Source organism: Mustela nivalis (assembly GCF_964662115.1).
Source record: "Mustela nivalis genome assembly, chromosome: 11".
NCBI lineage: Eukaryota > Metazoa > Chordata > Mammalia > Carnivora > Mustelidae > Mustela > Mustela nivalis.
Genome location: NC_139030.1, coordinates 51424788 through 51448787, shown reverse-complemented (window position 1 = coordinate 51448787; position 24000 = coordinate 51424788). Strand labels below are relative to the sequence as shown.

The 24000-nt window shown below is 36.9% G+C and overlaps 1 protein-coding gene and 1 long non-coding RNA gene across 3 annotated transcripts in view; one reads left to right on the top strand and one right to left on the bottom strand.

The window, feature by feature from the left end:
- The window catches only part of XIRP2 (xin actin binding repeat containing 2), a 77281-nt gene extending 73373 nt beyond the window's left edge, over positions 1-3908 (top strand). The window contains exons 9-10 of one of the 2 annotated variants that reach the window (XR_014300605.1): positions 2983-3012; positions 3824-3896. The gene's annotated coding sequence lies outside the window, so the exon portion shown is untranslated. Of the gene's footprint in view, positions 1-2982; positions 3013-3823 lie in introns of both variants that reach the window. The other variant, XM_082690940.1, reaches the window with a different exon arrangement.
- Positions 3909-21924: 18016 nt separating this feature from the next.
- Positions 21925-22874, bottom strand: LOC309843854. The gene is made up of 3 exons (XR_014300376.1): positions 22426-22874; positions 22234-22301; positions 21925-21977 (listed from the first exon to the last, which is right to left on the bottom strand). It is a non-coding gene; the product is annotated as an uncharacterized lncRNA (long non-coding RNA).
- Positions 22875-24000: the final 1126 nt, after the last annotated feature.

Here is a 24000-nt window from a genome sequence, read left to right as displayed (position 1 = left end):
TGAAGAGTTTTGATCAGGAAGGGATGCTGTACTTTGTGAAATGCTTTTTCAGCATCTATTGAGAGTATCATATGGTTCTTGTTCTTTCTTTTATTGATGTGTTGTATCACATTGACTGATTTGCGGATGTTGAACCAACCTTGCAGCCCTGGAATAAATCCCACTTGGTCGTGGTGAATAATCTTTTTAATGTACTGTTGAATCCTATTGGCTAGTATTTTGTTGAGTATTTTCGCATCTGTGTTCATCAAGGATATTGGTCTATAGCTCTCTTTTTTGGTGGGATCCTTGTCTGGTTTTGGGATCAAGGTGATGTTGGCCTCATAAAATGAGTTTGGAAGTTTTCCTTCCATTTCTATTTTTTGGAACAGTTTCAGGAGAATAGGAATTAGTTCTTTAAATGTTTAGTAGAATTCCCCCGGGAAGCCGTCTGGCCCTGGGCTTTTGTTTGTTTGGAGATTTTTGATGACTGTTTCAATCTCCTTACTGGTTATGGGTCTGTTCAGGCTTTCTATTTCTTCCTGTGTCAGTTGAGTAGTTTATATGTTTCTAGGAATGCATCCATTTCTTCCAGATTGTCAAATTTATTGACGTAGAGTTGCTCATAGTATGTTCTTATAATAGTTTGTATTTCTTTGGTGTTAGTTGTGATCTCTCCTCTTTCATTCATGATTTTATTTATTTGGGTCCTTTCTCTTTTCTTTTTGATAAGTCGGGCCAGGGGTTTATCAATTTTATTAATTCTTTCAAAGAACCAGCTCCTAGTTTCGTTGATTTGTTCTATTGTTTTTTGGTTTCTATTTCATTGATTTCTGCTCTGATCTTTATGATTTCTCTTCTCCTGCCACACCCCGTCACCTAATAGAAAATTTACAAGTCTCAGTGACAAAGAGAAAATCCTGAAAGCAGCCCAGGAAAAGAAGTCTGTAACATACAATGGTAAAAATATTAGACTGGCAGCTGACTTATCCACAGAGACCTGGCAGGCCAGAAAGAGCTGGCATGATATTTTCAGAGCACTAAACGAGAAAAACATGCAGCCAAGAATACTATATCCAGCTAGGCTATCATTGAAAATAGAAGGAGAGATTAAAAGCTTCCAGGACAAACAAAAACTGAAAGAATTTGCAAACACCAAACCAGCTCTACAGGAAATATTGAAAGGGGTCCTCTAAGCAAAGAGAGAGCCTACAAGTGGTAGATCAGAAAAGGAACGGAGACCATATACAGTAACAGTCACCTTACAGGCAATACAATGGCACTAAATTCATATCTCTCAATAGTTACCCTGAATGTTACTGGGCTAAATGCCCCTGTCAAAAGACACAGGGTATCAGAATGGATAAAAAAACAAAACCCATCTATATGTTGCCTCCAAGAAACTCATTTTAAGCCCGAAGACACCTCCAGATTTAAAGTGAGGGGGTGGAAAACAATTTACCATGCTAATGGACATCAGAAGAAAGCAGGAGTGGCAATCCTTATATCAGATCAATTAGATTTTAAGCCAAAGACTATATATAATAAGAGATGAGGAAGGACACTATATCATACTCAAAGGGTCTGTCCAACAAGAAGATTTAACAATTTTAAATATCTATGCCCCCAACGTGGGAGCAGCCAACTATATAAACCAATTAATAACAAAATCAAAGAAACACATCAACAATAATACAATAATAATAGGGGACTTTAACACTCCCCTCACTGAAATGGACAGATCATCCAAGCAAAAGATCAACAAGGAAATAAAGGCCTTAAACGACACACTGGACCAGATGGACATCACAGATATATTCAGAATATTTCATCCCAAAGCAACAGAATACACATTCTTCCCTAGTGCACATGGAACATTCTCCAGAATAGATCACATCCTCGGTCCTAAATCAGGACTCAACCGGTATCAAAAGATTGGGATCATTCCCTGCATATTTTCAGACCACAATGCTCTAAAGCTAGAACTCAACCACAAAAGGAAGTTTGGAAAGAACCCAAATACATGGAGACTAAACAGCATCCTTCTAAAGAATGAATGGGTCAACCAGGAAATTAAAGAAGAATTGAAAAAAATCATGGAAAGAAATGATAATGAAAATACAAAATCTGTGGGACACAACAGAGGCAGTCCTGAGAGGAATATATATAGCGGTACAAGCCTTTCTCAAGAAATAAGAAAGGTCTCAGGTACACAACCTAACCCTACACCTAAAGGAGCTGGAGAAAGAACAAGAAAGAAACCCTAAGCCCAGCCTATCTTTAATATTTATCTTTCTCTCAAATCCTTCTCCTTTTCTCTGATTGTCAATTTTCATCTTTTTATTCCCCTAGTTCTTCTTAAAATACTTTATTTTGTCTTTATTTACTCTTTTATTTCTTTTAGTTTTTATTACTGACTTTCTCTCTTTTACTTCTTTTTTTCCCTTATTTCTAGCACCACATTTATGATGTTTTCTAATTATAATTCATGTTGTTCTTTCAAGTCTCTATCATGTGTTAAGGTCTCTTAGTCCATTTTTTAAAATTTTGATATTGAAAACATGTTTCACTAACATGTTTTCATTGTCTGTGGGGATATTAATGAAAGCTCCTTACTCTGTTTTTTCTTACAATAACATTATATAATATTTGGCCTCAACACTCTCCTGTTACTTATTTTTTTATTGCATTTGTTTTTCCAAATCTTAGAAAGAGGCAAAATTCAGGATGGTTTTCCCAAACTTCATAGAACTACCTCTTCCAGTTTTCATAAACTGTCCAAAAAAATATATGTTTTGATTTCTGGGTTTTCCTGCCTTGATTCCTCTCCCCCTGTTAGTCAGGACCTTGTCTTTCTTTGCTGTCATCATTATCCAATTACATTTTGATTCCACTCCCACATTTTTTTTTGGTCAGTGTAAAGTCTTGTCCTAAAAGGAGAATCTTAATTTGTCAGCTTTGAGAGTTTGACTTCTCTATCCTCTTCATATTTTCCTACCACAGGGCCCTTGCACTCACTGGCTAATGGAGAAGGTAAAATCCCTCCTTGTTCAGCTACTATTCTCTGATTGGTGTATGATATTTTCCCAGAAACACTGGCTGGCTATTTTGTGGTCTCATATTTGCTGGTCTTTCATACAACCTCCTTACTCTCTCTGCTATCACTCACACAGATGCCACTATAGCTGTTAGTTTATTCTTTCCTCCTTGTGTCTTGGGGTTGGAAGGGGAACCTTGTCACTTAATTTGTTTATAAATTTTATCCATGGGTTTAAATTTTACTATCTAATTGGTCTATCTGATTGTATGTGGAGATTCCGAGATATTAAAAATGATGCCTTTGACTAAACTGACTTTAATTTTAACTGGCACTCTATTTGTTAATCTTTCCAAAAGAGGCCAAATAAACAATTGCATGGGCAAGCTTTCCAATTCATTCAAAATCTTGTTATTGAGGAAATTTAAATGGTTGATTTGTGTGTGTGTATTTGCTATTCAGTATTTGTTGAAAATTGCAGCCCCTCACATAAATCACTGGGTTAGTAGAGATTTAGTCCTATTATTTTTTACCCTCTATAACCACACATACATTATACTATAATACCTATTATATCAATACTTGACATCTAGCATGAAATTCTAAATACTATAAGACATGCATCATGTGGGGTATTAGCAGTAACTGTTACCTAACAAGGATGTTCAATTAATAAGCACATTCTTATTGCCAGTAAGTTAACTGCACTGAATCTCTGACTCATTCTTGAAATAATTAATTACACAATTCCCTATGAATTTGCAGTGTATATATGGAATGTTAAACATTTTTTTTTCTTTTTGGCAGTTTGGGAAATTATGCATCACTTCATGGACAAATATATTGTAAACCTCACTTTAACCAACTTTTCAAATCTAAAGGAAATTATGATGAAGGTTTTGGACACAAACAACATAAAGATCGATGGAATTGCAAAAATCAAAGCAGCTCAGTAGACTTTACTCCTAATGAAAAAACAAATACGTGTAAAAGTAGTGCAGAAAATGCTGCCATACTTGGGGATCCTCATAAACATTTAGACGATGGTCTTAGTAAAGGGCAAAGAGATGATTTGAGAAAATTCAGGGAGAGGGGAAAATTAAAAATCATTTGGCCCCCTTCCAAGGAGATGCCTAAGAAAACCTGCCCCCTTGAGGAAGAGCTCAAAATGAGTAAACCTAAGTGGCCACCGGAAATGACAGTCACTACATCTGTTGAATTCAAAAGTCAATCACTAATAGAACACGTTAAAACTCTGGAAAATAAAGGACCAGCTCAGGATAGCATTTCTTTCCTGCAACCGTGTCTGCAGTCCATCCATACATGTCAGAAGGAGGATGTTGTAGGAATCAAAGAAATGGAAATGTATGAAGCAAGAAAAGAGGAGAAGAAGGAAGGAAATAAGAATGTGCAAGATAAGCTGAATGAGGCTGAAGATACAAAGTATAAAAGGAAAAGTGAAATGGATCTTAATGACAACAATAATGTGATTGTGCAGAGTACTGAGAAGGAGAAAAATGAGAAAACTAATGAACCTGATGGTGCTGAAGTTTTACAGGTTACTAACACTGATGGTGAAGTGGTGCCAGAAAGTCGTAAGGAGAATTTGAATAAGAATAATAACAACAATTATGTGGCCGTCTCATGTCTGAATAATTGCAGGCAGAAGACATCTATTTTAGAATTTCCTAATCTATTACCACTGTCAAGAGAAGCAAACTATACTGCAAATGAATATCAAATTGAAAGTTTAGAAAATGCATCTAGAATCTCAAAATTACTTGGCATATTTGAATCTGAAAAGGCATACTCGAGGAATGTACTCGGGATGGCTCTCGGAAAACAGGCTGACAGAGCTACTGTGGGCAGTCCCGTGCAGTCTGCTCCCAAACCGGGCCTCAGTGGCAGGTTAATAGTAAAGGAAGAAAGTTCTGTAACCTCTTCTGATAAAAATATCTTAAACATCAAAAGAAACCATGCAAATAACAAAAATCTACACTTCTTCTTTTCTAATACCATGAAAATCACTGCTTTTTCCAAAAAGGATGAGAATATTTTCGAACATGACTTCATAGATTCTGTAGACCACATGAAAAATATGCCATGTTTGTATCTAAGAGAACTGGGGAAGGATGTCAAACACTGGCATGATGAAGCCATAGGAATAGCCCCCGTTAATGGGAATCCAAGTTTTGGTCCACAGAGCAGTGAATGTGCAGCTAAGCCTTCATTTCCCAGAGTGGAGGTCCAGCCTGAACAACTCACTGTGGAAGAGCAAATTAAAAGGAACAGGTGCTACAGTGACACTGAGTAAAACATCTCTAGAGGGCCACTTATAGTCCACACTCAGGCACCGAGAAACCTGGATGTCACGAAATAAGACGAGAGATTTTGATAACATTTTGTTGAACTTGTTGTAAACTTGATGTTCAGAAACTTCATGTCTGTCACAACAGGATATTCCTTATTAAGCTATACAATGTTTTCATAATCGGTTTGAATCTACTTTTATTCTGAATGGAATGAAAAGATGAAACAGTATGGCTCTGTTTTCCTGTCAAATGACACTTATGGATATCGCTCTGTTTTTCACCATGCTGGATAACAACACAGGCAAGATTCTGTACTGCTGATATTTATCACAATTCTTATACCTTCTCTATAATTTCTGTTGAAATAAAATGAAATTACCTGGGGTGCAACGAAATTACTTCTGTAACTTTTTTCCAAATATATTGACATCTTAAGTATATATGTTTTCCATAATTTAGGAACTGACTTTTCAGGGGCATTTATTTAACACACACACACACACACAGACACACACACACACACTTGGAAAAAATAAAATATTAAATCAAAGCCATGGTATTATTAGAAAATATAAAATTTTCCTTTTTTATTATGTTCAGTTAGTCTCTATAGAGTACATCCTTAGTTTTTGATGTAGTGTTCAGTGATTCATTAGTTATGTATAACACTTTGCTCTGTATTTTTTTAAAGATTTTATTTATTTATTTGAGAAAGAGGGAGTAAGGGAGAGAGAGCACAAGAGGGAGGTGCACCAGAGGAAGAAGGAGACTGCCCACTGAGCAGGGAACTACCTTTTGGTTCCATCCCAGGACTCCCAAGATCTTGACCTGGCCAAAGGCAGAGGCTTAACTACCTGATTGTTAACTTACTGAGCCACCCAGGCATCTCATTTGTTCTGTATTTTTAAAGATACGATGATTATTATGTTTTTAAAATAATAACCTATATTAAAGTATCATGGAATATATCTATTAACATTAAATGAAAAATATCAAATTTTCTTCAAAATAATGTAAATTAAATTACTCGGAAATTAAATGACAAAGATTTTGGAAGTTACTTAAATGAAGTAGGCAAATTGCATTTTTATTGCTTACCATATGTAATCAATAAATCTACGAATTATATTACTACTACATTTTTCAAGTTTTTGTTGTGTTTGATGGATATTGAGTTTTTCCATTACAACAATAGTCCAGAAAATTTGTCTTCTGAATTTTCTGTAGTTTGCCTTCTTGCAAATACATTTGATGGTTTTGCAAGGAAAAAATGATGTGAATTTAAATGAGTGGCTTCTCATTCATTTGGAGTGTACATACGTGAAAACAGATCTTATTCCCTATCCTCTAATATAAATACAAACCACTGAGTTTCTATTAAGTCTGAAAACACAATATAGTGTTGCAAACTATTTCTCCTTAGAAAGTATAACGAATTCTTGCTAGCATGTTCTCAACAAATAGATCTAAGACTCACGTTACTAGTTTTTTAGAGCTGCCATATCAAATGCCTTGAACTGAGTGGATTAAACAAAAGTTTAATAAAGTTGTTTTCTCACAGTACTGGAGGCTAGATGTCCAAGATCAAGTTGGCGAGTCAGTTTCTTCTGAAGCCCATCTACTTCACTTTTTGATGGTCAGCTTCTCTCTGCCCATGCACATTCCTTCTGTATGTGTCTGAGTCCAAAGTTCTTCCTCTTATGAGGACACCGGTCATATTAGATTAGGGCTCACCTTGTGACCTCTTTTTATTTTAGTTACTTCTTTAAAGACTCCAAATATAGTTATGTTCTGAGATGCTAGGGATTCAGATGTCAATATATTAATTTTAGGGCAACACAATTCAACCCATAACATCAAGAAACCACATTTTACCTTTAGGGTTTTTGGGTTTTTTTTTTTTTTTTTTACATGTTAATGTTATGAAACAACATCTCAATTATTTTTTACTTGAGATTTAATCACAGGTTAAATCTATATCATATCTATATTTATGCTATAAAAAGTAATATTTCCAGGAAGAGAATTCTCTTTCAAAGGAGTCAAAATGGGTCCATGATAAACCAAATGTTTTACCAGAGGAAGCTGTGTGATGGCAGAGCTTGACATGTAAGGGCCTTTGCATTATTTACTTGAGACTGGGCCTTCCAATGAATCTTGTAAAAATGTTTTATCCCCCAGAAAATTGTGCTGAATTGTCTTTTGCAGCTTCCACACAATCAATCCTTGTGACAGATTTGGGGCTCTGGGAAGCACATTTTTTGGATTAGAACAATGGTTTTCCCACAGTGCAGTAAAACTATGGAATGCAAACCTACCACCCATTCCCTAATGTGCAACCAACATGTGCATCTGGCATATTTTTCCCCAAACTAACAATTTTCTGTAAACATCTCTAGAGTAATTTCTAAAGGCACATCAATTTTTTAAGGAACGGGGAGATAGGAAAAATACTTTCTCTGCTGTGTTTTGATAGTTACTGACTATTGGTTACTATCCAATCGAGGAGTAGAAAATTTTCCCATTGCCAAGGAAATGAACTTAGAGAAAGATAATCACAGATGTTGAAGTGAAAGAGAAGTGCAATACTTCTCTCTCTCTCTCTCTCTCTGTCTGAAAAATGTTATTGAGAACCAAGAGTGATTTCCAAATCTAATGTAAAAGTTTTGAAATCTGCAGGTATTAACAGTAATGTGAAATCTAATTTTAGAAAAATCAAATTTGCAGGGGGATCAGAAATAGGTCATGGACATGATACTCAGTTTCAAAATAAGAGCTTTGAGAGCATATGAGAGGTGGTGATCAGTGCAGAGCTACAATCCCCTGGAAATTAACTCTAATAGAAGATAAAATAAATTTTTAGATAAATATAATCTAAAAGTAGTTTAATCTCAGCTTTGATAGAGGCCTTTGGAAAGACTAATTCAATCTATTTAACATGGTCCATTTACTGTAGCTGTTTTCCCCTTAAATATCATGAAAAATTGTAAAACTTTAGGTATGCAAATGAAGTAGTAGAGGAAAAATAGTAATAGTAGAATATCTACAGTGTATTCATTATCTTTTGATATACTACCTTTTTTTAGAAAGTAGAGTAGTGGTTAGAAAGTCGGACAAATAAATACTGTGGTATCTATCATCCTGTCAACAGCAACTCAACAAAATGGAGTCCTTGGTATTTGCTGGCAGAGTGACTTTTTATTTTTTTAAGGATAACTCATGGCATCTTCTACACAATCTCTCTGACTAGAAAAAGGGACATTAAAAAAAAAAACTAATTGAAGTTGATATTTATGTATGTAGAGGGAATCAACACAGGAAAATATATTGCCACAAAGAGTTCTCTTAAATTAGAAGACTTCAGAATAATAGTAAGTAAATAGGTGAAAATTTTTGGTTTAAAAGCTGAACTGTCTTCCATGTGTCATAGTCATAATTTACTTAATGTAATTATGTAGTTGAAGACTCAAGATCCTCCTTCAGGAATAAAGGTATTCACCAGATACTGGAAGTGCTGCCCACAGAAAACCTTCAACTTTCAGCTTTCAGGGTTGCTTTAGCTGGAGAGTCACTTCCTCCACATGCTCAATAAGTGATCGGTGAAGAAAAGCTCCACAGAACTCAGAAGGGTCACTCCAGTGTCAAATACCCTGTAAGGTTGGCCGAGACCTCCACTGAGCCTCCATCACCATCCCACTTCTCCTTATGTCAACCCTGCTTTGTTGACACAACCCTGCTTTGTTTGTCCTTTCCTTTCCCTTGATATCAAGAGAATATCCTGGTAAACCTCCTCAACATCAATCCCTGTCTCAGAATCTACATCTTTGAGAACCCAACCTGGAAAACCTTATGCTAGGAGTGGCCCAAGAAAGCAGACACTGGGATGATATTTTAAAGCTGAACTATTTGCTGCTGGCTGACAAGGGGCACAAGATGGCCGAGCAGTTGCTAAAATTCTCAGCAGTAGTAAACAAGGATGCCTATAGTGGTTGAAGCAAATGCATAGCTGGTACCATGTATCAAATATCTGAGACATGGCGGAGAAATAGCAGTCACAATGAAAACTGAATTGAGTGCTCATTGCTAACCCCTGTCACTCTAGGAAAAAAATTAACACAAAGCTAGAAGTGTCAATCAACAATTTTAAAAGTAGCTGACACCCCATGAAAGGTTAATTTTTGCCAGGGTCAAGGACTTGTTTGGAAAAGAATGGGATCCAGAGCATGGATGAAAATAACTTTTCAACAAGAATGTTGAAACCCCAGAGTTCTCCAGGCCCTCTGAGGCTATAGAAGTGGGATGTTCCTATATATTAAAGGTTAGTATCCATACTTTTGCTCAGAAATGATGCAGACATCTCTCTTCAGCTCAGTTGGGTGTTCTTGATGGTCTTGGTTGGCCTCACTCAATCATCAGCAAGTATTCTGGGAATTATGTTCTAGACTTGGTTGGGGCACATTAGCTAGAATAGCTCTGTATTAGATTATTATTGTCCTCTTCCTGTGACCAGTTAGCTGTTTCAAGCATGCCCTTCTCATGGTGAAGACAGAAGTAAAAGAAAAGAAAGGGAGAGTTGGGCTCACCAGTAACTCTGCCTCCTTCTAATGGTCAAAGCAAGTCTTGTATTCAAAGAGTCAGATTGAGAAATATTCCCAGAAGGCTCTAGTGGTATAGTGTTTACTTACAGCAAGAAGAGCCCAGTTCACAAAATCCATCCCCTTGTAATGCATAAGCTCTCCAAGGCCGGTGTATCTACTCCATCCAATGTGGACATTGTGGCTATAGGCGCCCCATTTCATGCTGCAGGTGGACCCCAACCCTTACCCCATGGAATCTAGAACACAGAAAACTGGGTGAGTGCCCAAGAGCCATTTATTCACTTTAGCTAAGCAGTTCCAAGAAAAGTTTACATGTGCCAGATACATAGGGAACAGGGATGTACTGGTTTTGCTGTGAGCTCTTTGCATTTTGATTTGTGAGCTTGACAGCATGTCCTTTAGCAAGCACAGGTTCTTTTCAGGAACAAAAGGAAGGTGTCCAGCTATACTTGGATCCATCCATCTCATTATCATTTCAACTTAACCTGTTTTTGATGAATGATTATTTAAAAGGTTCAAAGAGAAAGTAATTGGTAATGACCACTACTGTGTCCACCCTCTAATTTACTGCATGTTTAACAAGATGGTGGCAGATGTTTATTTATTAATTATCATGATGTTCTTTTCATCCCCATTAAACCATTTCCTTTAGGAGAAGGACAAACTAGTTAAAGGATACCTTTCTACATTATCATTATTTGCCCATATAGGTATTTCCCCAAACAAATTAATTAAAAAGCCAATTTAAAATTAATTTATTATTTCCTGAACTCTAGCTGACCTAAAACATTTATTGTTCAATAAAAGTTTCAGTGATTTTGTAACTGAGATGATATATAAAACACAATTAATGCTGGCAATGTCTAAGAACAAATAATGAAAAAACTTATTAAATGCTCTGCCCTACCTCATTAACTAATCTCTTTTAAGTCTCAATTTCTACATTTCATATGCTAAGTGCATATGTTCGTGTGACTGTTAGCGTGTGAATATGTGTTTAATAGTTAATGTCCAAATTATGAAAACATCAATATCAGCAGTTTTCAATGCTGTTCAGGCTGTTTTTAGCAAGCCAACATGTTCAGTTTTAATGCCATCAAAATCACCAACTCTGAATACATAGTTGTCATAAGTTAATAACATTAGGTAGATAAATATTAATTATCAAATGGATAATATTTATGTTATCAGTTGTAATATTCAGATTATACATCTTACTCCTGAATTTTGTTAGTACCTGCGTCAATTTGTTGTTGTTGACATAGATAACCATTTACAGTTTCTCAAAATGTTTTGCTAATCTCTCTTACTTCCTTGTCTATACTATTCCTAGTGATTTTATACATGCCCAAGGTTTCAATTATCTTCATAACACCAGTGACTCCCAAATGTATATCACCTTCCCTGAACTGTCCTCTGAATGCTAGAATCATATAGATAACTGCCCTGCTTGGTAGTCTCTCTTGGATGTTTCAATGGCACCTTAAATCCAACATATCCAAACCCAAGTATCACTCACGGCTCACCTCCAACCTCAACCTTGGTATTCTTCTAGCAGTTCATATCTCAGACACCATTATCTATCCAGTTACTAAAACCAGAAAATGAAGAGTCATATTTTATATCCTTATTTCTTTAATCCATTCGCAATTAAAATCTGTCTCCAAATCCAGTTTATTTTTACTACTTAAATATTGCCCTCATCTTTTCTTCCTAACACATAACCACATTTACAATGGTACACATTTTTGTAAGTTATTGAAGAGTGCCCATGGCACTCTCTCGCGTACTGCTCCCCATACTGACTGGAAGCTTTACAAAGACAGGAACTGGGTCTGATTCTACTCTCCAGATTCTCCAGTTCCCAGCACAAAGTCTGGCATAGTTGGGCATTTGGTAAATTTTGTCTGAAGAGTCAATTACCATACAAATCTAAAACTTGAGCCACTGTACATGGAGTAACCTGTGAAAATTGATAAGGATATATCCTGGAGTGATTTTTGGATTATATGCTAAGTATCAACCACAGACCATGTTTATACCATGTAAAAATAATACTTTCACAAGAGCTGCCATTATGCTCCCAAATTGCATATCTAGATGCCAGAGACACCACCGTTGGATAGAACTTTAGAACAATGGCTTCATGAGTAGATTTCATTATTACAAATAGGGCTAGGCAGATGTTACAGGAAAACATATTAAAGATTGCCAAAATGAATCCAGTACCTAAAGATAGATAAATTCATTCATATAAACACACACAGATACATGGACATGAAATCTCTACTAGCCTTAAAATGTAAAATATACATTTTCCCATACCTTGAAATTAAAGTTTTATGCACAATAATTTTTATAGAACATTTAGGTTGAATAGTTAAAAGCAAGATTTGTAGATATTGAGTTGTCTGAGATCACATGCTAAAGTATTGTGACACAAAGACATGAAAAAGAAATTTTGTTTTAAGTCCCATACCCTACTCTCTACCCAAGCAGCCTCTATGAAAGTGTTGTGATTTTTCTATCATGAATTTAATTCTTATTCTCTGGTTTAACTTTATGCTTTTGCATTTATCATTGTATATTATTGTACTGTATATATATGCACATATCTTATTTATGCATATTTGTACATTTATGTGTGTGCATATACATGTATATGTTCTAGAACCACATGAAACATCCATTGCTTAATTAAAATCCTACTCATGATTTGGCTGAAAAATATAATTTATTAGATTTTGTACATCAAGCATAATTTCAATACATTTAGAAATTTAACACATTGATCATTTTAGTAAACTCAGATAATCTGTAGAGTCCATTGGTTTGGGAAGATTCTTAACACGAATTGGAAAAAAAAAAAAAAAAGGTCTGGATTAACCATTCTTTAACCAGAAATTAGAGTTAGGCAGAGAACCAATTATCATTAATTAGAGAATGGCTACTCATGTCTGTACAAAAACAATATAAATTAGTAGCAGGGAACATTCATCTTTTGCTGTATTCTAAGCTCACAGCAAGGGTGAGTACTGTGGTCCTTGATTTTATTTAATATTCAAATATACCTCATGAGCATATTAATAAAACCTTACCTCTTATTAACTCTGGTGAAGAATATGTGGGTTAGGGAGTTAAGTTACTTGACTGAGTTTACCAAGTAACCCAGCTTTTAGGTGTGGAGACAGGGACTGAAATTAGTCCTAACTGACCAGAAATATTAAACATGGTTTTCTACATCCTTCTGGCTTCCCAACACTTCAATGTGTGTCTAAAAATATATACATGAAATGTTCACATGTGTGCATATAAATATGAATCAGTAATTTGCCTGATTATATACATTTTTATATTATAGTGAAATTATATATTTTAAAAGATATTTTATTTATTTATTTGACACAGAGAGAGAAAGAGACAGCAAGAGAGGGAACATAAGAAGGAGAGTGGGAGAGGGGCGCCTGGGTGGCTCAGTCGGTTAAGAAGGGGAGTGGGAGAGAGAGAAGCAGGCTTCCTGCCGAGCAGGGAGTCTGACCCTGGGCTTGATCCCAGGACCCTGGGATCGTGACATAAACCTAAGGCTGATGCTTAAGGACTGACACACTGAGCCACCTTGTGAAATTACATATTTATAATGTTTGTACACATTGTATTTTTCCTGTGTGAGTACATCTCTGTGTATATGTATGTTTGTACAGACACACAGGTGCGCATGTAATAGTGAGTAAAACCAGGTACCTATGCCTGTACATTCCGAAGACATTTATAATGCAAAGTAGAGAACAAATAAATTAAAGATTATTTATTGAAAATGTCACCAACTGCAGGGAATGGAAGTGAAGGAAATACATCAATCCTCCCGCCTACCTTAAAGGCAAGCAGAAAGCAGAACTGCTCTTTTTAAAATCGATGAAATTAACAAAAGCAATTGAATGTGGCAGAGAGATGTCCGGTAGGAATAGGCACATGTGGGACCTGAAGATTGTGAATAACTTAGAGGAAGACATCAATGCCTCTGCTGCTAGTGATTACCTCACTCTCTGTGTAGCTGTAAAACATGGCAGCATTTGTCCCTGTGCCAGGAAATGTCAGGATATTAAAGGTTCAGCTCTGGTTACGTGAAACGGGACAGGGACTATTTGCCCTAAATACTAAACCTTTTAATTTTCAAAGTTCTAAAATATTTAAGCTAGAAATACTTCCAACACTGGAAGACGTTTAAATGGCTACTTTATAAAGAATAAAGGAAGAGCATGTGCCTATTTTTTAATTCATAAGAAAAGTATTAAATCACTAGCATTTCAAAGAGCCCACTTTCAATTACCCATGAAGAGATTGCCTACAGAAAATATTAAATTCCAGGCTGGCGTCGCCAACCTACCCAGACCACTGCCTCCCTTCCACCTTCACCTGTGTCCTCGGGGAACAAGGACGAACTTCAATATCAGAAGTAAAACATAATGGCCACATTTACAGAATAATTTCCACTGATATTTTTATTCCAAGGCAGGAGGAAGAGAGTTGTGAACAGAAATGGCATACCCCGAATTTTGGCTGCTCCTGCTTTCAGTGGCAATCCTCTACTAAGATCCAGCTGAAGACTTGCCCCTGGGGCCCTCCCTTTCATCTCCCTCCTGCCTTCTGGGATACACTTACTCCCCCACCAGCTTTTCTAGATTTTTTTTCATTAGCTATGGCAGCCTGCTTCTGTCTTCCTTAAGGGAGCAAATGATGGGCACTCAATGAATACTTGATAACTGAATGAATGAATGAATGTATAGGTTCCTGTGGGCAAATGATAGCACTTTGCAGAAAACGTGTTCAGTCCTTTGTCCCCAAACATAGCTAAGAATATAGGTTTAGGGGAAAAGGAAGAAGGAAAGAAGAAACTTATACCCCGATGTTCATAGCAGCAATGGCCACAGTTGCCAAACTGGAAAGAACCAAGATGCCCTTCAACGGACAAATGGATAAGGAAGATGTGGTCCATATACACTATGGAGTATTATGCCTCCATCAGAAAGGACGAATACCCAATTTTTGTATCAACATGGACGGGACTGGAGGAGATTATGCTGAGTGAAATAAGTCAAGCAGAGTCAGTTATCATGTGGTTTTGCTTATTTGTGGAGCATAAGGAATAACACGGAGGACATGGGGAGATGGAGAGGAGAAGGGAGTTGAGGAAATTGGATGGGGAGAGACTGTGGACTCTGAAAAACAATCTGAGGGTTTTGAAGGGGACGGGGGTGAAGGGTTGGGTGAACCTGGTGGTGGGTATTAAGGAGGGCACGTATTGCATGGAGCACTGGGTGTGGTGCATGAACAATGAATTCTGGAACACTGAATTCTGGAGCACTGAAAAGAAATTTTAAAAATAAATAAAAATTTTTAAAAAAGAATGCCTACATTTTGCCAAAGTTCAGGGTTTTTTGTTTGTTTGTTTGTTTGTTTGTTTTAAATAAAGACCAGTTAATATCCATTTGATACTTATATTAAAATATATGAAATACCTCTTAGTGTTGTGATTTGGTAATCGAGTTAACTGACATTCATCTGGTTTGACAACATAGTTCTGAGATGTTGTCATCTCTAGGTAAAGAACTTATGTTTTGAAGGGCTTTAACTACTTTCCCAAGGTTACCCTTAGGAAACCACTTTCGAAAGTGGCAGATCACAGTAAGTTGTGAGAGACCATGAGGACGCTGGCCAAAAATTAGTGTGCCTAAATTAATCTCAGGGATTTGAGAAGTAGAGTTGTGTGGGAAGGAGTAAGGGAGAAAACTATCCAGAGAAAGAGTTTAAAAGGATATTTTGATTCTTTGTTTGTTTTGTTTTTCATTTAAATGAAGGCGGTAATGAACGGATGCGGGAAAAGTAAAGGTCCTAACACCATCACTGGTGCTCCGTCAGTGAGGATCGGTAACCAGATTGGTTCAGATTCTAGCACTGAAAATTTAGAAGCAAAGAAAGTATTTAAATGTAATATATTGGTAACAGTAGCTCCAGGTGTAACTGATACACCCTGAAACCTTAGTGGCTTAAGACAAGAAAATGTTAATTCTTGGTATATCACAATCCGCAGTCGGTTGGTGAGGACTCTGCTCCATAAAGTCGTACAAAATTTCAGTCCTTCCTTATGGCAGTTTCCTCACTCTCTGAAGCCCTGGAATACCCTCAGCTGGAGGACAGAGAGGGAGAAGAGAATAAGGCTCCCCAGCAGCAGGTTTCTATGGACTGGGCCTCCCAGTGGGGGGTCTGTGACTTTTGCCTAAACTTCATTTTCCAGAACTCAGGAGCATGGCCACGCCAACCTGTAAGGGACCTGGGAAATGCAGACAATCTCAGACCCAGGAAGAAAATGAAAACATGCATGTTACTGAACCTTTGCCACCATAAGATAAAAGGAAGACCAGACTTTGGGTGCCTGGGTGGCTCAGTCGTTAAGCGGCTGACTCTTAGTTTTGCCTCAGGTCATGATCACAGGGTCATGAGATCGAGCCCTGAGTCTGGCTCCATGCTCAGTGTGGAGTTGGCTGGATTTTGTCTCTCCCTTGCCTTTGCCCCTCCCCCTGCTCACTTGTTCTCTCTCCAAAATAAATAAATAAATCTTAAAGAAAAGGAAATCCAGACTTTCAGATACCCAAACACATCTGGTTTTCCGTAGCTTATTATTGGAAATGATTCTTTAAAATTTGTACATGTATGGTTTAAGCCTTTAACTTAGAAAGCCTCCCTAGATATTTTTATATGTATTAATGAATCTAAGTTAAAGCACATTTGTAAGCAATATCTGGGGAGTTGAACAATTAGTTCAAGGATATCCCAAAAGTCCAGCAGCACTCAGACTCAGGAGTTAGCATCAGGCAAAGTGGAGACCAAGCAGGCAGACACTTCACATTCCAGAACTCAAGAATTCAGGTTGGGGGATTTCAATCAAACTTGAAGCCTATGAAACACCTGAGAGTTCAAAGCAGCCCCCCTCCAACCATAGAAGGGTAAGGAGGCTGCCCAGGTGGGAAGCTTGTGGTCAGAGAGAAGCTTCGATATTGATTCAGCTATGAGAACTTAGAACAAGCTGAGAGCCCAAGTGAGAGCCCTGCGGATATGGCTGACTTGGTTACTGTTTCCAGAGTCGTTTGCAGGAGGTTTTCAAGATGCCATGCCGGAGACTGGGGAACTGCCACTAAACCTACAAGAATGTAGAAAGCAGAGAAATGGTGAGAATAGAAATTACCAATGGGTTGGCAAAGATATAGCTCTAGCGCCAGATTCTGAGGGAAAAAGGGACAATTTCCAAAAGTCGATCATTAGCATTTTTAGATAAATGTGCTGGGCACAAAACATTCTAAATCCAAACACAAATGGTTTGGTATTGGCAGTAGCTACTGCTTTGCATTAGCTGTGACCTCTTTCTTTTTGCTAGAGAAGATTATGGGAAATTCCACATTTTGGGAGGCAGGCAATGGTATATGACACACCCATGGATCCCATAACATGGCTCTGCCCCCTCTTCCTGCAAGGATACTTCTGAGTACTTGGCCACCTAAAACTATTTAATTTAGCCCTATAGTTTTCTCTGTATGCTTTGTGTGTTCCCTCATATTTTTCTTGTGTTTATTCAAATTGGGTGCCTATTTGAGCTTATGGATGCAAAAATCTGGGAATACTTTGGCAAGTATGGTCTTTACTTTCAATCCAGGCCTTCTTACATGTCAAAAGATGATTCATACTCTGTTCTTGATAAGAGGACAAGAAAGTGGTCTCTTAGAGCCCAGATGCATGGAGCAGAATATAGATAATGTTAATATATAAATGGATAAATTATTTTTTTTCAAGTATTGAAATGCAATTATATTTATAGAGAAACCTGGCTTAGATGCCTAATCAGACACAGGTGTCTTCTAAAGCTTATTTGAATTCTAATTGTTGAAATACACTTCAAACATATTAACTAACAAGTTAATTCAATTCTATTGAACATGAAATTACTAGCACCCACTGAGTAATGTGTTGAAAGGATTTAGGTAACACAAAGGAACACATTCTGCCTATGAAAGAGGAGTTGTTTATTTTCCCCCATCAAATAAATAAGTGACTTATGGTGCACTAAATAGGATATATAATTAATAGATTCAGGTGTCACCTTATTATAGAGTTGGCTTTTTCAAAGCTGATTTTAAAAATAAACTGTTGATCTGTCATACTAAATGAACTTAGACTTTTGAAAAGTGTGTGGTGCTGTATCTATAGGTATAAATATGTTGTGCATATACTTCTCTAAATGGTGCAACAAGGCTCTCATACTACACTTTTACATTTTATTTAACTTCATCATTATTATGGACAAAATACAGGAAGCACAAGTTTCTCTTTTTCTATTTTCCCCAATATCAGAAATCTCAGAAGCTAAATTATTGTTGAACTTTCCTCTTCTCTTCTGGATGCTTTGCCTCTTCAGGGATCTTGCTCCATAATTATATTTCCTGTTTCCCAAAACTTCTACCTGCCTGTTTTTCCATGTTCTGATCATTTCTATCTTAAGGGGAAACCAGGCTTTCTAATTATGCATCATCCATTAGTTACAATGTGTCTTCTCTCTTTCACAATGAAGCTTCCCAAAAGCATATATATATATATATATATATATATATATATATATATATATTTAGTTGCAGTTGATATATATATATTAGTTGCAGTTGATTCTCCCTCATCTTATATATATATTATATATATATAATAATATATGAAGTGTAGAGGACAGTACCTAAGTCAGTCTAGGGTATATATATATATATAATATATATATTAGTTTCAGTTGATTCTCCCTCATCTTTCATAGGCAGCTCAGTCAACTATAACCTGGAATCACCAAGCTATTCCTAGTGACATCCTCTTAGGGAGCCTAAAGACCACTTTAAATCTGTTTGTCTCTGATCCTTGAAGCTCTAATACTGCTCTGTTTCGAGGTCCTATGAATTCTTTTCTTTGTCCTTGTGGCTCTATAACTGCATTTTCATACTTTTATTGACCTTCCTAGATGTGGTGATGTTTTTTATTCTTCCCTTGGCTTCTGGAACCTTGGAGCCTTTCATGATCTTTGGTTTTACCTCCTCTTTTGTGGTGGAGATCCTTTCCCTCACACAAGGAACCCTGACCTGTTCCCCCAAATGTGGACCCTCAAACTCTTCCCAGAGCTGGTCACTTCAAAAGGGCCCCTGAAATAAGAGGGCTGGCCCATTTCCCTTCAATTTTTTGCAATATCTGACACTGTTGACTACACCCTTCTTGAAAACAATCTTTGACCTTACCTTTTTGATACACATCTCTCCTAGTTCTCTTCCAACTCTCTAGTGGTTCATTCTCTGCCTTTTCCATGTGCAACTTCACCTCTATCTCTCTGGAATTTACACTTTTCTTTTCATCCCTCTCTCCTTCTCGTTTTTTGTTTGTTTGTTTGTTTGTTTTAAAGATTTTATTTATTTATCTGACAGAGAGAGAGATCACAAGTAGGCAGAGAGGCAGGCAGAGAGAGAAGGAAGTGGGCTCCCTGCTGAGCAGAGTGCCTGATGCGGGACTTGATCCCAGGACCCCGAGATCATGACCTGAGCTGAAGGCAGCGGCTTAACCCACTGAGCCCCAGGCACCCTCTCCCTCTGTTTTTAAACATTCTCCATGTTCACCTTGTATGAACAATCCCACAGCTATGTCCCTAGCTCTAGAGTCCAGAACTTCCTCTTGAGCTCTGGCCATTTGTTTTTAATTGTTTGCTTTTTCACAAAGACCTTAAATACAGCAAGTTGAAGTTCTCCACAAGCATTGCCCTTTTGTATGTTTGTGTGCCACATACTGTGATCTGTTAATTGAGTGGGATGGTCACAGACTTAATTCAGCAAGCTAGTCATCATCCTTATTTTTTTTTCTCTATTCTTTGTCTGTCTCATCGCTTTCTTTTTCTCCCCATTTTTCTCTTTCTCTTTAACTTGTGCTGTCTTTTCTTCCAGGAAACCATTTCTCTAGGTTAATTCATACTTCACATGTTTCTCAAGATCAATTCTAGCATCATATATATCATTTTGAAAAGATCCTTTTCACCACCCTAGACTGACTTAGGTACTGTCCTCTACACTTCATATTACCTTTGTGCATGGAAATACAACAAGTTGTCAAGCACCCTGAGGCTGGGAAAATGTGTCTTTATCATGTCTGTATTCTCAAAAAAAAAAAAAAAAAAGAGGCACTGACTTAGGGTTCATCCACACAAAATAGATATGGATATGGATATGGATATAGATATGGATATGGGTGAAATTGCCTAAGCAGAATATATAAGGACTGATGAATTGAAAATATCAAATTGTACATGAGCATGACAGTGTGTTTAGTTTTCAAAATAAATGACTGAATTTTTATGCAGTACCTATGAGCCCAGGATAAGACAACATTTGATGCTGCAACCTAATAAACCACCACAACTAAATAAAATAGAAGCATGAATATCAACGCTCAACAAGTAACATAAGTCAAAAAGAATAGGAGCAGCCCCAAAGCTTTCAGATACTATAGCTCTAGTTTCACTCTAACAAAATGAGAAGTAATATTTGGGGAAATATTTAGATACCAAGAAGAGGAGAGTTAGATAATACTGGAGAGGGGAAATAATGCTAAGAATATGATTATGAAAATTGGAATAGGAAATCACATAAAGAACAAGTATGCTGAGGTAAATGTGCCCAAGGCATGTGGGACCAGGATTAAGACAAGAGTAATCTTATTTCCAAGTAATACAGGAAATACGATATTGCTTGTGGCACGCTTCCCTTTCATTTTTAATGTTCAGACTCTGCATATTGTGAAGATGCATTAGTTTTCTCTTGCTTCTCTAACAAATAACCAAAAACTTAATGGCTTAAGACAACACAAATTTATAATCTTATATTTCTGGAGGTCAAACTCCCCAAATGAAGATAACCACAGGAGAGATTTCCTCCTAGTGGTTCTAGGATAAAATCTGCTTCCTTGCCTTTCCAGCTTCTAGAGCCTCGTAGAACCCTTGGCTCACATAAGTCAGCAGAGTAGCAATCCAGGATAATAATGCCATCTTCACATCTCATGTGTGTAAAGTCCCTTTAGCCATGTAACATAATCACAGGGACTGAGGATAATATGTTTATCTTTGGGAGGACATTAATCAGCCTAACTCAGTTGAAAGGCAATAAAAAATGGGCAAATGCCTGAATTTCATTCATTCATTAACATTTGAAAGTCTATTTTTCATTGAAAAATAATCCCTTACATTAAGAGCTTCGTGGTTTTTGAGGCATTATCACGCTCATAATCATACCTGAACCTTAAAACAACTATCTGAAAGATAGGGGAGATAATATATCCATTTTATGGATAAGTTTATGCATGTGTTCATAAGAGTTCAATGCCTTGTCCAAAGAGACACAGCTAGTGAATACCACATCCTTGTTTTCTATCTATAAATCTAGTGTTCTTTCCATGATTCTGTAATTTTTCCTTGTGAATAAAAAAATAAAGAATAATTCCTGGATTCACCTGACATTTCACATTTCATAGGGGGGAAAAAGTAATTTAGATGTTGACCCATCATTATAATTTTTCCTAAATATATTGCTCATTTTGAATGAAACTGCAAAAGTTGAACACATTTCAATCCCTTTCAAATTTCAGATTTATGACTGAAGCACAGAGTAGTCTAGAAGGCACAGGACATAGAAACTGGTGTAGACTTGGTATACTGCGTGTTTCTCTCCTATAGGTCTGAAAATACACAATAAGGGGTAGCAAACACAAATGCCCATCAAGTCAAGCAGGACTTCTAAATAAGATAAGGGTTGATTTTAGAATGTAAGCTCAGTCATAAGTAGTAACTAATACTCACCTTCCACGACAAGGAAAAGGGAGCAGCAGGACCTGTGGCAACTCGAGTGTGCTTAGCTCATCAGAAGGGGCAGCTTCTTGTCAGTGAGAGACTACTGCCATTTTGGAGAATGTGGGCACAGGTTGGTGGATAGTCCTCTGTAAAAAAACAGATAAGCCAGAAATTTGAATTTTTATGTTAAATCTCCCAAATGTTAGGGTGTTTTAAGACACTGAATGACCAGAGCAAACATGTATGAAAATCAAAGAGAGTCCACAGGGCATTTCTACTTTGCCTTATCCTAAGACATTGATAGTACTAGCCTTATCTGTCCAAAAGAGTTTGGAAATGAAAGGATGAAAAGTCACTGAGTGCCAGCCAGGGGAGTAAAAAATGGAATATTATATAGATTACCCTTTTTGCATTCCAAAAAAGGCATCTCTTTCATATCTTCTTTTCTAAATGTTATTGATGGAAACCCTCTTGGTAATATTCATGATTATTTCAAAACCAACCAAAAGAAAAAAGGATGTAGATACAAAAATAAGGCAATTTTTTTCTTGATAGTTTTCTAAAAATATACTCATAAATAAATGACAGATTTACCAAAATATGTTTTGGTGTTAAAGATGGGATAAACAATTCTGGAACAACAAATCCTTCAGTACAGTAGGGGTGTATTGTAATATTCCAACCCCAATTTGTATCATTTTTAAGAGATAAGAGCAAAATAAAAGAGAAATCAAGTGAATTCTATATAATGTAAGCTTAGTGTACATTTAGAATTAAGTGAGGATCCTCCCTGCCAAAACTCCTGGGCAGTCTGGGTAGATCAGAGCAGGGAGACGTCCAGCAGCTCAGGTGCCAAGGAAAGCATGGATGACCTTGGCAACAGCTATTTGCTGCTATGCACCAAAAAGCAAGCTAGGTGTCTAGTAAGAATTCACTTGGTGTAAGTGACAATGGCAATGACCTCAGGTGGTAAGAGTTGGAAAATTGTAAGAAGACCATTTCCTGGTGTGTAACTTTTGGAGATGTAGACAGAAATGAGTGAGGTGTGCAGTGGTTCTAATAGTGGAAACTGACTAGGAATGTGTTGGTCTTAGTAAGGGAAGTGTTCCAAGTTCTATACTTGAGTAATAATCGGGTTGGGAGAAGACTCCATGAGCCTGAATTTTGAGTAGTGGAAGTGTATGAGCCAAGAAATCCCTAAGACAAGATTTAGAATTTATATAATGGTGGCCACCCCCCCCCCCATTTTGATATAATTAAATTTCTTTTAAAAGTCAATGCAATTTCATAATTAAGAGGTAATTGTTATTTCCAGTTATGTATTTATAGAATTTTCATCCTGAGATTCACCAACCCCCTAAATGATTTCTTTCTAGTTTAATATATTAAGGTTTGCTTTTTCTTGTATAAAGGTCTATGAGATTTTATAGGGGACAAGTTGATGGTTACCAGACGGGAGGTGGGTGTGGGGATAGATTAAACAGGTGATAGGGATTAAGGAGGGCACTTTTGTGAAGAGCACCAGATAAGTGTTGAATCACTATATTGTACACCGTAAACTAATATTATACTTTATATTAGCTGAAATTAACTGAAATTTAAACTGAACTTTAGGGGCGCCTGGGTAGCTCAATGGTTAAGCCTCTGCCTTCGGCTCAGGTCTCAGGGTCCTGGGATTGAGCCCCACATTGGGCTCTCTGCTCAGCAGGGAGCCCGCTTCCCCCTCTTTCTCTGCCTGCCTCTCTGCCTGCTTGCGATATTTCTCTCTGTCAAATAAATAAATAAAATCTTTTAAAAAATAAATAAAAACTTTTTAAAAAGTTCTATGAGTTTTGAGAAGCATACTGTCATGTATCCACCATTGTAGGGTCACAGAAAGTAATTTCAGCAACCTAAATTTCTTCACCTATTCAACATCACCCACTTTGAACTGCTGGCAACCACTTATCTGTCTGCTTATTGTCTCCATCATTTTGTCTTTTCTAGAATATCATGTAAATGGAATAATGCAATATTTTAACCTTTGCAGACTGAGTTCCTTTACTTGGCATTATGCATTGAAGATTCACCAATGTCTTTGTATATCTTGATAGCTCATTACTTTAACTTTTCCTCTCTGAATAATGTTCCATTACATGGGTTACTGTAGTTTACTCACTCACCTATTGA